Here is a 13,954-nt window from a genome sequence, read left to right as displayed (position 1 = left end):
CCATGGAGGTCAGGCAGAATGTGCACTAGAAGCAAGACACACCATGGAGAGCAACAGTGAGACTATAATGGCATACACACAGACCATGGAGGGAAGGTGGCTGATTATACAGGGAAGGTGGGAGGGGCGGTGGCAGCAGAGAAGACCATACATGGCAAGTGGGAGGGTTAGTGGCAGCACAATTGCCATGATGGATAAGAAGGAGGGTGCAGGGGGATGTACAAAGGTCCATGGAGGATAGAAGGGAGGGCCAGGACCTGGGCACAGACAAGGGAGTTCAGGGGAAGGGGCCTCACAACAGACCACGTCAGGCAGGCAGGAGGAGCAGTTGCAGCACAACAGACCAGGGAGGGCAGAAGGGTGTGGCAGTAAAATGGACCATGGAGGACAGGAGGAAGGGGATAGGGGCATGGAATGTGGACAGGCAGGGTGAAGGTGGCAGGGACAGGTTACAGTCATCTGACAATGCTAGGCAGGTGGGAGGGGAGTGGCAGCTCAACAAAACACTCAGAGTAGATAGGAGTGGCAGGTCCATGGAACATGGTGGGCCAAAAGGATGGAGCAGGGGCATGCACACAGACATGGGAGGGTAGGTGAAAGGAGAATAGGGGCAGCAAGCTAAGCACAGAGGCTAAGCAGGAGGTCAATGATAGGGCATAGAATTGGGCAATGGAGGGCAGAAGGAGTGGACTGGTACACCATGCTAAATGGAGGGCAGTGGCAGCACATCAGACCATGCATGGCAGGATGGAGGAGGCTAGTCCATGGATTCAGATAACAGAAGATAGGGAGGAGGTGGATGGGGCAGCAAGCTAACTGTTCAGAAAAGGTCGGAAGCTACTCTTGCCCGGGAAAAGCGTATCCAGCTGGGGCCCCCATTTCTGGCCCACCGATATGGGAACTCCTCCTGTCAGCTCCGCCTCAGTAAAAAGCTTGGGGGTCACTTTAAGATCAGATCTGTCGCTGCACTCTCAGGTAGGCGCAGTGGTGTCAACAAGTTTGTTTCAGCTCCGTAAAATAAAAACAATTGCTCAGTTTCTCACACTTTCTGCCCTCATTCAAATCACTATAGCCCTGGTGCTGTCCCGTCTAGATTTTTCAAACAGCATTTATTTAGGCTTACCATTGGGACTCTTGAGAAGACTCCAATTGGTCAAGAACCAAGCAGCCAGACTCATAACTAAACAACCCAAGAGGCCCTCAATTAAATCAGGCATGAAGGAGCTACACTGGTTACCTGTGGCCCAGAGAATAGCTTTTAAAACCTGCTGTATAACCTTCAGAGCCTTAAACAACTGTGGACCAATTTTTATTAAAAACCTAGTGACAAAATATGTCCCCACACGACACCTCCGATCTGCTCAGAAAATATTAGTGGTGGTGTCTCGATTCAAAAGGAAATGACAAGGGGGCAGCTACTTTCATCACCTCGCTGCCACCCTTTGGAATTTGTTACCTCTACCACTCAGACATAGTAAAGATCTGCTCACGTTTAGACATGCCTTGAAGACCTGGCTGTTTGAGCAAGCCTATTTATAGTAGTTTTTACAGCAACATGTATCATCTCTTCCTCCCGGCAGTGCCATGAAGCCCACGGGCATACGAGCGCTTTAAAAATTGCATATAACATAACATAACATAACATAGTGGCAGAACAACGGCCACACAGGGCTGTAATAAGGGAGCAGGGACATGGTCTTGGACAATGGATGGCTAGGAGAAGGGAAGATAGGAGCAGCAAGCTTGGGTGGGGGCAGCACAATGCCAGGCCCTGCCTCCATCCCCCATCATCCATTGTGATATGCATCTTACTTAACATAAAAAAACTAAAATGTTGCTAGAAAAAACAAAGATTACCGGGACGGTATAGTTAGACTCAGATTTTACTCATACATAACCAGTGAAATTCAGCAGTTATAGTTACCTGAGCTAACTATAACTTAAGCCCCCGCAATGTACTGCTAATGACCTCGGACATTACATCATTCATGACATGGTCAGTTACATCACTCATGACATCACTCATGATATCTCAAATGAGCGGTGAATGGAATGGAACTATAATTGCTGGAATTTTATTTAGGGACAGTGGTTTTATATTAACAACCCATTTTTTCTTTTCTTTTGTGTAAGAACCATTATGATATGTAACATGCCCAGATTATTATGGCCGATAGCCTTTCACTTTAAAGTAATGTGTAGTCCATTGTTTATGTTGATGTTTGCAATCCTAAATATGTTTATTATGAATAAGTCACGTTGACGAACATACAGGTATGGTGGTCACGGGGCAAGATATGCTGAAATTACATTGTGTGCATATTAACACTTGTTTTCTTTTCTTTATTGTATCAATTCCTGAAGTTTCACATTGTGATCAGGGAAATATGGCCGCCAGCTTTTTGGATTAAAGTAATATGTAGTCCTTTGTTAATGTTGGCAACTGGAGGCATTTGTACATTGAAATAAGGATGCTACAATGATGTCTTGTATCGTTATCAAGGTTTCGGACGAGCCGAAATGCGTGGATCAAGTAATTTGCAGATGAAATACTTCCAAACTACAACCTGAGTGCTGATTTCTTCCTTGTAAGAGTGAGAGGAGATTAAATACATATAGATAAAATTCACTTAAAAAACCACAAGTTTCAGGGACATTGTAGTTAGAAATTAGCATTTGAAAAACCTCAGAAATTTACAAAAAATACCACGGGTTTCATGGACATCATAGTTAGTTGGACATTTCAATTGTACAAAAGAAGAAACATTTGGCCGTTATAGTTAGTTGTGCTAACTATAATTCGCGCCCTCGCAATGCACTGCTGATGATGTCACATATTACATCAGTCATGACATCCTCCTCATACCCTAAAATACAGACTACCATTCTCGAAACCATACACGCACCAATACTAGAACAGCTACAATATTCGGTACACTATGTATGCAGACCTCTAATCAGCTACATAGCATTGATAAAGGCATTTAAGTACTCAGTTAGTACCTATGCAGTCTAGGAATCGTTCTGTCTATCCCATGCACTTTCCCGTTCAATCATCCTGCACTATCTACGTATCCTATCCCTCTGCCAATACCTAAGCACTAATAAATTTAGCATGCACTTTCTTTGCAGCACTGAATTTACTCCAGTTATTAGTCATATACTTAAGGAATGGCCTAGCCACTAACACAAGTGCAGGTACAATATTTTGTACACTATGCATGCAGACCTCTAACCAGCTACATACTATTAATACACTAAATACCCAGTTAGTAACTATGCAGTCTAGGAATCATTCTGTCTGTCCCGTGCACTTCTCCTTTCACCCATCCAGCACTATCTACTTATCCTATTACTCCACCAATACCTAAGCACTTATAAATTCACTATACACTCTGTTTGTAATAGTATAATTTTTCTAGTTACTAGTCACAAACTTATGGAATGGCCTAGCTACTAACACAAGTACAGCTATAATATGTTGTGCACTATCCAAGCAAACCACTAACTAGCTAAATTTTATTGATACACTCTTCTAAATACCCAGTAAATACTCATGCAGTGTAGGAATAATCCAGTCTGTCCCATGCACATCTTTAAACAGTTATCTACTACTATCTACTTATCCTATTACTCCACCAATACAAAGCACTTATAAATTAAGTGTTCACTCTGTTTGCAGCAATGTCATCATTCCAGTTACTAGTGGTATTCTTATAAAATGACCTAGGCACCAACACAAAAACACATACAAGATTCTGTGCATAATCCCTTCAAATCGCTAAGCAAATACATACTATTGGTCCATCCCATTAAATACTGAAGTAGTACCCGTGTAGCGTAGGATACCTCATGTCAGTCTCATGCAATTCCTCAATCACCCATTGAGCACTATCGTCTTATTGTATCAGTCTGTCAATGCCTAAGCACTTATGGGGCAGATTTACAAACCCCCGTGAGACCAGTATGTCACTTTCTGTAATGTAGTGATGGCGCCAAGCACTCCTTCATATTTACAAGGAGAGGAAAATACACCCTGCGTGGCTTTTCCTCTCCTGGTAAAAACAACCCTTTTATACACAGCACTTTGTGTTGAAGGGGCGTTCCAAAGGTGTTACTGTGGGTGTTTCCATGCAACACCCATAGAACAAGATACATCTCCAGATTTATGAGAAATTGTAAATCTGGTGATGTGTATGAATGCTGCACCATCCTAGAGTTGGTGTAGTAAGGCACAACAAGGAGAATTGTTTTCATTTCACCTCATTTTTCCTCTTTCAATGCATGCTGCATTTCACAGCATACATTGAAAGAAGAAAATGCCTTTACAGATTGTGTTTGTGCAGGAAGGTGTCCCTTCCAGTACAAAAACAATCTCTCCACGACACAGTCATCCTTGCACCATGGTGCAAGGTTGCCTGTGTCATCGCTTGTTTGCAGTTTGTGGAGCAGTGCAGAGGGAAGAACAGTGTTGCAACATATTAATGTACATATCTCACATCCCTGTGCTTCGGAAGTGCCACAGTGCAGTGCAACTAAGGAGCTTGCAGTGTCACACTGCAGTACTTCCTCATAAATCTTCACCTATAAATTCACCAATCACTACTAATGCATTCTGTTCAGTCAATCGTGCTCTATATATATATATATTCAACCAAACTTTCACATATTACCATGCAACTATAGTTCTTTCTCTAACCAGATAAGGTAGTTCGGATAAGAATTTTTTTTTTCTTTTGTATTATTTTGTATTTTTTTTACAATTTTGTATTTTTTTGGGTGTTTTTTTTCAAAAAATGAACAAAAAAAAAAGAACGAATAAAACAGAAAACTTTTGGGATTACTTATCATTCCAAAAACAAAATTAAAAAAAATTAACAACCAAGGTTGCGTTGTGCAGCATCTACTGACTGCTCACCGAAGCATATTAGTTTATTGCACTTCACGCAGTGCTGTTCAAGAAAGGCAAATTTTGGCCTAATGTCCCATGCAGGTGTTGCTGAGGACATTCCAGATGTACTTGCCACAGCAGGAGAGGGGTTCACAGCAGCTCGCCTCGATTCCTCCCGAGCAAGATTGAGAGGATGTATGGTCCGGAGATGTTTGTACATAGAAGCAGTGCCACAAGAGTACTTTTTTGTCACTCCCTCTTGACAGGACTCGGTCACAAATTTTGCACGTCACCTTCCTAGCGTTTACTTTCTTCTCACCAGGTTCTAAAGTGAAGAATTTCCACACAACAGATTCCGGCCTCTTTGGACGTGGTGCCTCCTGCAAAAATTCTTCTTCAGAAGATACTTCCTCCTGCTGTTGCCGCTGTCCAGAAGACATTTTTTTATATTCTTTGAAAAACACCCAAAAAAACAAGCAAAAAGTGATCTGGTAGGAAAAGAGATGTTCTCTAAAGGTGCTCCAGCAAGAATGATTGAAATGGGTGGGGTCCTTCAATAGTTACAATGGAAAAAGTTATGAGCCAAGGTTTGCTAGAGACCCCCACTCCACCGGGGCTGAGCGGACTTTAAAGCGCCGCCAGGGGCGGAAATGACGGTGGCGGCTTCCGCCGCAGAGGAGCCTGGGGAATGAAGTCCTCCTCTCAGCGGCCGCAAGGTAAGGAGCTGCGGCGGCAGGAGAACAGGCAGGACGACCAGCGCAAGAAACAGAGAGCCAGCAGGTGAGTTAAAGTTGCCCCCACTGGTTTGCTAGAGACCCCCGCTCCACTGGGGCTGAGCGGACTTTAAAGCATCTCCGGGTGCCGAAATGATGGTGGCGGCTTCCGCCGCAGAGGAGCCTGGGGAATGAAGTCCTCCTCTCAGAGGCCGCAAGGTAAGGCGCTGGGGTGGCGGGAGAACAGGCAGGACGGCCAGCGCCAGAAACAGAGAGCCAGCAGGTGAGTTAAACTTGCCCCCACAGGTTTGCTAGAGACCCCCGCTCCACCAGGGCTGAGCCGACTTTAAAGTGCCTCTAGGCGCAGAAATGACGGTGGTGGCTTCTGACGCAGAGGAGCCTGGGGAATGAAGTCCTCCTCTCAGCGGCCGCAAGGTAAGGAGCTGTGACGGCGGGAGAACAGGCAGGACAACCAGCGCCAGAAACAGAGAGCCAGCAGGTGAGTTAAAGTTGCCCCCACAGGTTTGCTAGAGACCCCCACTCCACCGGGGCTGAGCGGACTTTAAAGCGCCTCCGGGCCCGGAAATGACGGTGGTGGCTTCCGCCGCAGAGGAGCCTGGGGAATGAAGTCCTCCTCTCAGCAGCCGTAAGGTAAGGAGCTGCGGTGGCGGGAGAACAGGCAGGACGACCAGCGCCAGAAACAGAGAGCCAGCAGGTGAGTTAAATTTGACCCCACAGGTTTGCTAGAGACCCCCAGCTAATATATATATACGTATGTGGTCATTCAGGTACACTGTCGAACTTGGTGCTGGAAATCAATGTTTGAGGCTTGGAATTGCATCCACGGCAGGAGAACAGGCAGGACGACCAGCGCCAGAAACAGAGAGCCAGCAGGTGAGTTAAAGTTGCCCCCACAGGTTTGCTAGAGACCCCCGCTTCACCGGGGCTGAGCAGACTTTAAAGCGAAGGGATGAAGGCTGTCGCCGAATTGATCAAGAACAGTCACCTGAAACTGAACTCGGACAAGATGGAGGTCTTCATCCTCATCTACACTCCTTCTGCCTGGGCCAACTCCTGGTGGCAAGCCTTGCTGGGAACTGCACTGACACCCACTGACCACGCACGCAACCTGGAGTTCATCCTGGACTCAACGCTCTCAATGACCCAACAAGTCAACACCCTTCGTAGGCTTCATAGGATCTACAGATGGATCCCCACCAAAACTAGAAGGACAGGCACCCAGGCCCTCGTCACCAGCTGAATGGACTACGGCAACGCCCCCTATGCGGGAACCACGGCCAGACTCCAGAAGAGACTCCAATGCATACAAAACGCCTCAGCACGACTCATACTCAACATCCCCCAACACAGCTACATTACTGCTCACCTAAAGGCAGGCACTGACTGCCCGTCATTAAGACGATCACCTTCAAGCTCTTCACCCATGCTCACAAAGCACTCCACAATACAGGACCAGGATACTTCAACAAGTGATTCACCTTCTACTCCCCCAACCGCCAGCTCCGGTCCGCTGACCTCGCCACAGTTCTACGCATCCACCGAACAACCACCGGCGGTAGATCCATCTCCCACCTTGCGGCCAAGACATGGAACCCACTCCTCATCCCCCTACGACAAACCCAGGACCTGCTGACCTTCCGGCGACTCCTCAAGACCTGGCTGTATGATCGGTTGCTGCTTCCCCCCCCCCAGCACCTAGAAACCCTCATGGTGAGTAGTGCGCTTTACAAATGTTTGATTGATTGATTGATTGACCATCAAATTAATTTAATATTTTTCTATACTAATTTCAGACTAGTCCTGTTTGGGTTCCGGAGTAGCTTGCTACCCACAGAAAAGCACCTCAACACGTCATCAGGGATAGCAAGCACTATATAAGTGCAAAACGTTCCCTCTTCTAGCCCTCCACTATCCTTTTAAATCCATATAACAAACTCACATGTCCACTGCTCAAATTAAATTCATATCTCCCTATACTAATTCACCACAAATCCTTTTTGGGTTCCAGAGTAGCGTGCGACTCGCTGAAAAAGTGCTTTGACGCCTGTAACGACTGGATTTTTGGACCAGATAGAATCAGCTCACAAAACACCACCAATCCAGCCAAAACGTAACCATCTCCCTCCTCAGGACCTATTTATCCAGGCACCTGGGTACCTACCTGAGGATGGGGAATTAGCAATATATAAGCTCATATCATCAAAACACCACTAAATCTATAGGATTACTAGGAATGCTCACTGATTACTAAGGACTTCCATGCAAAAACCACTTTATTCGATTTAGTTAAAAATCATAAAAGCATACTACAATCAATAAAAAGGGCAATTTGATATCATAGAAATAACATACAAAATTATCATTTATGTACACAGTTTAAAAACTATTTAAAAACAGCTAAAAAAGAGAAGGTAATTAGCCAACATTACAGATACAAAGAACACATTTAATCTTCCAAAGAGTACCCCATATTACATTTTCAATCGCCTCCTCCTAATCCTAACTGCAGCAACGAGATAATTTGCCACGGTAAACATGACCAGAGGTGAGTCCAGCAGTTGGAGATACAGGAGGGCTGGTTTTGCCTGAAGAAAAGCTTTATCCTTCAATAAGGGTACCAGGTACTTCTGTCTGGGCATGTTATAGAAATAGCAAAACAGCATTAGGTGCATGTTATCCTGCAGTGAAAAGTTGTCACATTTACACACAGGTGCATCCTCCTGCTTATACCAACCCTGGCTGTCACACAGAACCATATAAATCTGGTTGAACCGGAATTTTACTAAAAGCCACCTATGAAAAGGGATATTCACTGTAGCAAGGTACGGTTGAATATCAAAGCAAATAATAGTCATGTAATGGGCTCTAACCGTGGGCTTAATAAGTTGCTGATCCTCTCTCTCCAGGGTCTTCAATTTGGAGAAATTGAGCTTGACCCAATCTAAGGCAGATTTCTTCAGACCCATGGGGGCAGTAAATATCTCAGGGCGTCCTAATTCCAGAGAGCACCTATGGATATATGACAGCCAAGCAATGTTTTTGGATTTCTCCAGTTTTAAGCAGTCCAACAGTATTTTATGGTTTAGACCTAAGTTATTATTGGTCCGAGTCCTAATCCATAGGAGAATAGGTGCCATTAAAAGGATATCGGTGATATACCCTACACCTAACTCCTGGTGAACTGAAAATGTGGCTGTCGATTGGGGGAGTCCTAGTATGGCCCGAGTAGGATTACTAGGAATGCTCACTGATTACTAAGGACTTCCATGCTCTATACCACACTCATACCTTATAGTCTCGCGACAACTCAGACCCAGACTATGCTACCCTCCTACTCATAGTAAAGGAGGCAGTTCCGATAACTTACCATTACACACTGACCACAATCAGTGCTCGCGCAAGCCACAATCCTGTGGGTTTACGCACTATGTCCTCCTAGTGCTCTCACTATTTCATACATACACAAGCCACAATCCTATGGGTATACACATTGACCACAGTCAATGCTCTCATTAACGCCACTTTCCCTGGAAGCGATCTCATTACACACTGATCACACTCAGTGCTCACTCAAGCCACAATCCTGTGGATATACACATTGACCACAATCAATGCTCTCATTAACGCCGCTACACTAAGACGATCACTGTCCTATGAATACCTTCAGCTCTTTCTCTCTCTGTTGGGAAGTTTCTCTATATATATCTAATATCTACTGGGGATGTCTCATATGCAATTGTTATATTTTATGTGGTACACAAGAATGGCCAAATCACAATATGCAAAGGTTATTATCAAATACAAGTGCTCCTCTACTCCCTTGCTCAGTTACCATTTACCTGGACGGGAGATGCATCCGTTCACATAACAGCATCTGACTAGAAGAAAGGTTAACTTTATTATGAATAATAATACTTGCACAATTGTTCACTAAGAACTGGGGTTCCTTTATTATTATAACATCACAATAACTAGCAATCTAGAGATAGCCTGAAAAGTAAAAGGGGAATAGACACATACACAGATCTGCGGGGTCTCTTTATTATAATGGAAAGCTTTATTACTAACACATAAAAAGGGAAATGGATTATAACAGACTGCACACCGCTGAAAGAAAAAGGATTAATCAGTATTAATGTATATGGCACTAATATAACAGGACAGATATCACCTGATTAGTATGAAGTCTTGTTCTAGCTATCATCTGGGTTCCTCTCTCGTCTGTGCCTTGGCTCATCTCAGATTCTCCCCTGCACTCTTGGACACACATCTGCGCTGATCACTCTGCACTGGATTCCTCTCCCCCACGAACTGTCTTCACCTTCCAACTTCGGTCTAATGATATAGGCCCAGATGTAGGTAAAATAGATTTACCGATTTTTAATTACCGAATTCTACCGATTCGGTAATTAAAAATCGGTAAATCTAAGGGGTGGATATGTAGGAACATTCAGATGTTCCTTTTACCGAATCGGTAAATATCTGTATTTACCGATTCGGTAAATACCGACCGGTAATGCCCCATTCATTCCTATGGGCTTTGAAGCCCATAGGAATGAATGGGGCATTACCGGTCGGTATTTACCGAATCGGTAAATACAGATTTTGACAAGGGTGCAGGGGGTGTCACTTTGACACCCTCTAGCACCCCCAAAAAAGATTCGGGGGCCATGTGGCAGGCATACCTGCCCTAAGGGCAGGTCTGCCTGTCATATGGCACAGGTGTGCATGCACACATGTGCATGCACACCGGAATTGGTATTTTACCATGAAGTTGGATTTCATGGTAAAATACCGATTCTGTAAGGCTTGTGGGACTCAGAAGAGTCCCACCTACATCTCATTGTTACCGAATCGGTAAAAATACCGATTCGGTATTTTACAGATTCGGTAAATTTACCGATCGGTAAATGTACCGAATCTGTAAAATATGTGGCCCTCCATACCATTTTGTGAATCTCGGTCGGTAACAGCCGAAAATACCGATTTTTGGCCGTTACCGACCGACCTACATCCGGCCCATAGTTTCTGCTGCTCTGATAACCGTTCGCTGCACTAGCTTCTTCACTCTGTCTGATTGCTCCAGCTCCAATGTCCAACTCACTCCAGCTGCTCCCACAGACTAATCCACGATATAACTTCAGTCTCTTCCAAAAGGCATCACTCCAGACTCCAGCTGTTAACTGCCTGCTCCAGCTGATTACAACTCCTTCTGATAAGTAACTGCTTCTGACTGCTTTCTTCAGTTCCAAAAATCATCTGACTTCTCTCTTCAGCTCCAAACACCATCTGCCTTCTCTCTCCATTCCAAAAACCAACTTACTGCTCCCTCCAGCTCCAGCAACCAACTGACCTCTATCATTCCAAGAACCGACTGACTGCTCCGCCTCTTCTGCACTTCGCTAATATGGAATGCTCTCTCCTAGTGGAAAGTTCCAGCCAGTAGCCTCCTCCCACCAAATCCATGCATGCACCAGGCTCCCTGCTCCAGACGCCCCCACAGTGATCAACTGCTTGTTTCCTCTAGAGACTTGAGCCCAGGGACATTTCCTGATAAGATTCAGCACCGGCCGGTTCTCTCTAGTTTGCAAAGAGCGAACAACACCTCATAACTAAAACATCACACTTGACCTACATGCATCTCAGTCTACAGAGGCAGAAAGCAAAATGGAGTCTCTCTGGTTCTGGGCCTTGTAGGCCCGAAAAGGATGAAATAAACACTTAACTCTATCAGAGTACATACACAAACCATACCAATATGTAATATAAAGTCAGGACTACAGGATCCACCCTCTACTATAGGTAGGATGATGAAAGGACACATAATTATGTCAAAGCCAATAGGCAATAGATGGATTAGAGTCAGGAATAAGGGATCTATCATCATATAAAGTGCCTATCCTCTAGTTTATGCTTCTAGGTCTGAAAAGAGGCCTAAAATTACCAAAACAAGCTAAGAATAGGGATCCAGGATGGTAGCAAGTTTAAAGTCACCATCACTCAGAAATAGAGCCAAAAAACAGGTCAGCACAACGCCTCATCAGGGGTAGTAATCACTTTATAAATACAATTACAATATAATACAGTCTCCCTATAATACATAGTGAGTCTTGGGACTAAAATAATTTTTAGTCTCAGGTTCTTTAACCCATTGGAAGCAGGTTTATTTCCCGCGCTGTGCAAGAGAAAGAAATGGCCGGCAAGATTCGGACGGATCCCGGCCATTGTGCGCACACGCCCAGTGTGACACATGACGGCCGGGAGCCTTCATGAGCATACAAGCGGTTAATTGCTATAACGACTCCTGGATGGATGGCTAATAAAGCCAGCACATCTGATTGACATATAAATGTTTGAATTTAAGTTGAAATTTGGAGTGTTTCACAACTCTTTAATATATTGTTGGCAGAATTGGCCATACAGACTTGATGAGGGGCAGAGCTGTCACGTGCCACACATGCACTTCAAAGGCACTGCCTAAGCTTACACACAAAGGACCTCACACTAGCCTATTGTGGCTGTAGACAGACTGGGATCAGGACAGTGAGGCAGGGATTTCCAGATGCTTTCTTTAGGTGGCAGACTCCAGAAGTTACTTCCACTTCAAAGTAGTCAGATGTATAAAAAGGGGTGCCTCAGGCCCACTCTTCAGCACCCTTCTAGACCTGTGGATACTAGTTATACACAAAAAGGACTTCCCAGCTGCCAGAGGCCTCACTGGTGTCTAAGAAGGAAGACTAAACTTGCAACATTCATCCCATGGTACCTGAGTGATTCCAAGGACTAGTTAGCTGGCTTCCCGTTCTTAGCTACAGGGACACAACAAGCTCCAAATGTCTCCTTGCAACTGCCAGGCTAATCTGCTGTACTGGATCTGCTGGCCTCTGCTAGAGTGAGTTCCTGATCCTCAAGTAGTGCTTCTCAGATCCTGGACCCCTTGGTATGGCATCACTTGAGCTCCTCCTAGAAGAAAATGAGAAATCCTGAAGTTTTGGGCTGTCCATGATTGTGAAATGGCACTTTCACCACAAGATCTTGAAGCCCACATCGACCACCAGTGTAAAGCTCTGATGAGCCCCATTCTTCACCAATACAGAGATTGGAAGTGACAAAAGCAATGCAAGATCTATAGTGATGACCGTCCACAACACTCTCCTTGCTCCTCGCTATCTCTTACACCAACAACAGAATTCTTTGCACTGACTTTACAAGGTCACTTTTTGAGAGGGATTAAACTAGTTACTGTATCCGGCCCAAGCTCCATTGCGGTCAGCTTTAGTTGTGACTTTCACCTAGTCTTGCACGATCAGCTAACCATGAGTGGTGTTCTGTTCTTTACTTGCTGTACTTACCATAAATCTTCAAAACTGCATATCTCTGGTTCTACTCATTTAATTTTTATTGTTATGGTGTCAAATAATTTATTCAAGTTTACGCAATTTTTTAAATTTATTTATTATCCTCATTTGCCGTCTTGCCACCCATTCTTCTTTCTGATCCACCACTGGGCTGTTATTATCTCTTAGGCTGGATTTAGAGTAATGGGGCGTAGACAACACATATTTTTGGGCCTGGCCTTCCTCTAAACTATCCTTCTTGACCCCCTGACCCAACATGTGTGTCCTCCGCCAACTCTTTTTATTGTCCTGGGATGGTTCATATACCAGCGAGACAGGCACGGGCTTAATCATTGGACTTAACATAAACATAACTTTAACCAAAATTTAGCAGGAAGGGTATCCAAAATCCTCTATTTCTTTTAGATCGGTCTAACATATCAAGCTTAGCCATGTATCTCATAGCTAAAATCCAGTCTAATAACGTGGGACTAAGTGGTGAGACCCAAAGTTTACATATCTCCCGACGTGCCAGCAACATAGCGTAAAAAATAAGTCTGACATTATTATTCAAAAATCTATTTTGTAAATCATTTCTCCCAGTAATAATTAATTCAGGGCTTAGCTCAATGGGTTGGTTCAAAGATTTGGAGAGAGAATTACTCACGTCAATCCAGAATTTCTTGATATTTGGGCAAGACACAAACATGTGTAAGTCATCAACATTTGGAGCTTTACATTTTGGACATCCAACAATCCCTCCATCTTTAAATTTAGAGAGCCTATACGGAGACCAGTATGCCCTGTGGATAGTAAATAAAAGATTTCGCCTTAGGTTTGCCGGTTTAACAATTCTATATAGCATGCACATAGTTACTTGCCATTGGTCTTCTGTCGCGATCCTTGGCAAGCTTTCCTTCCACAGGGTCTCTGGTAGATCAAATGTTCCATCCTCCATATCTAGTATTCGCCAATACCAGAAAGCTACTTCC

This window comes from Lissotriton vulgaris, chromosome 10, assembly GCF_964263255.1.
Source record: "Lissotriton vulgaris chromosome 10, aLisVul1.2, whole genome shotgun sequence".
Lineage (NCBI taxonomy): Eukaryota > Metazoa > Chordata > Amphibia > Caudata > Salamandridae > Lissotriton > Lissotriton vulgaris.
The sequence above is the reverse complement of the archived record's forward strand: the minus strand, read 5'-3'. Positions refer to the sequence as shown.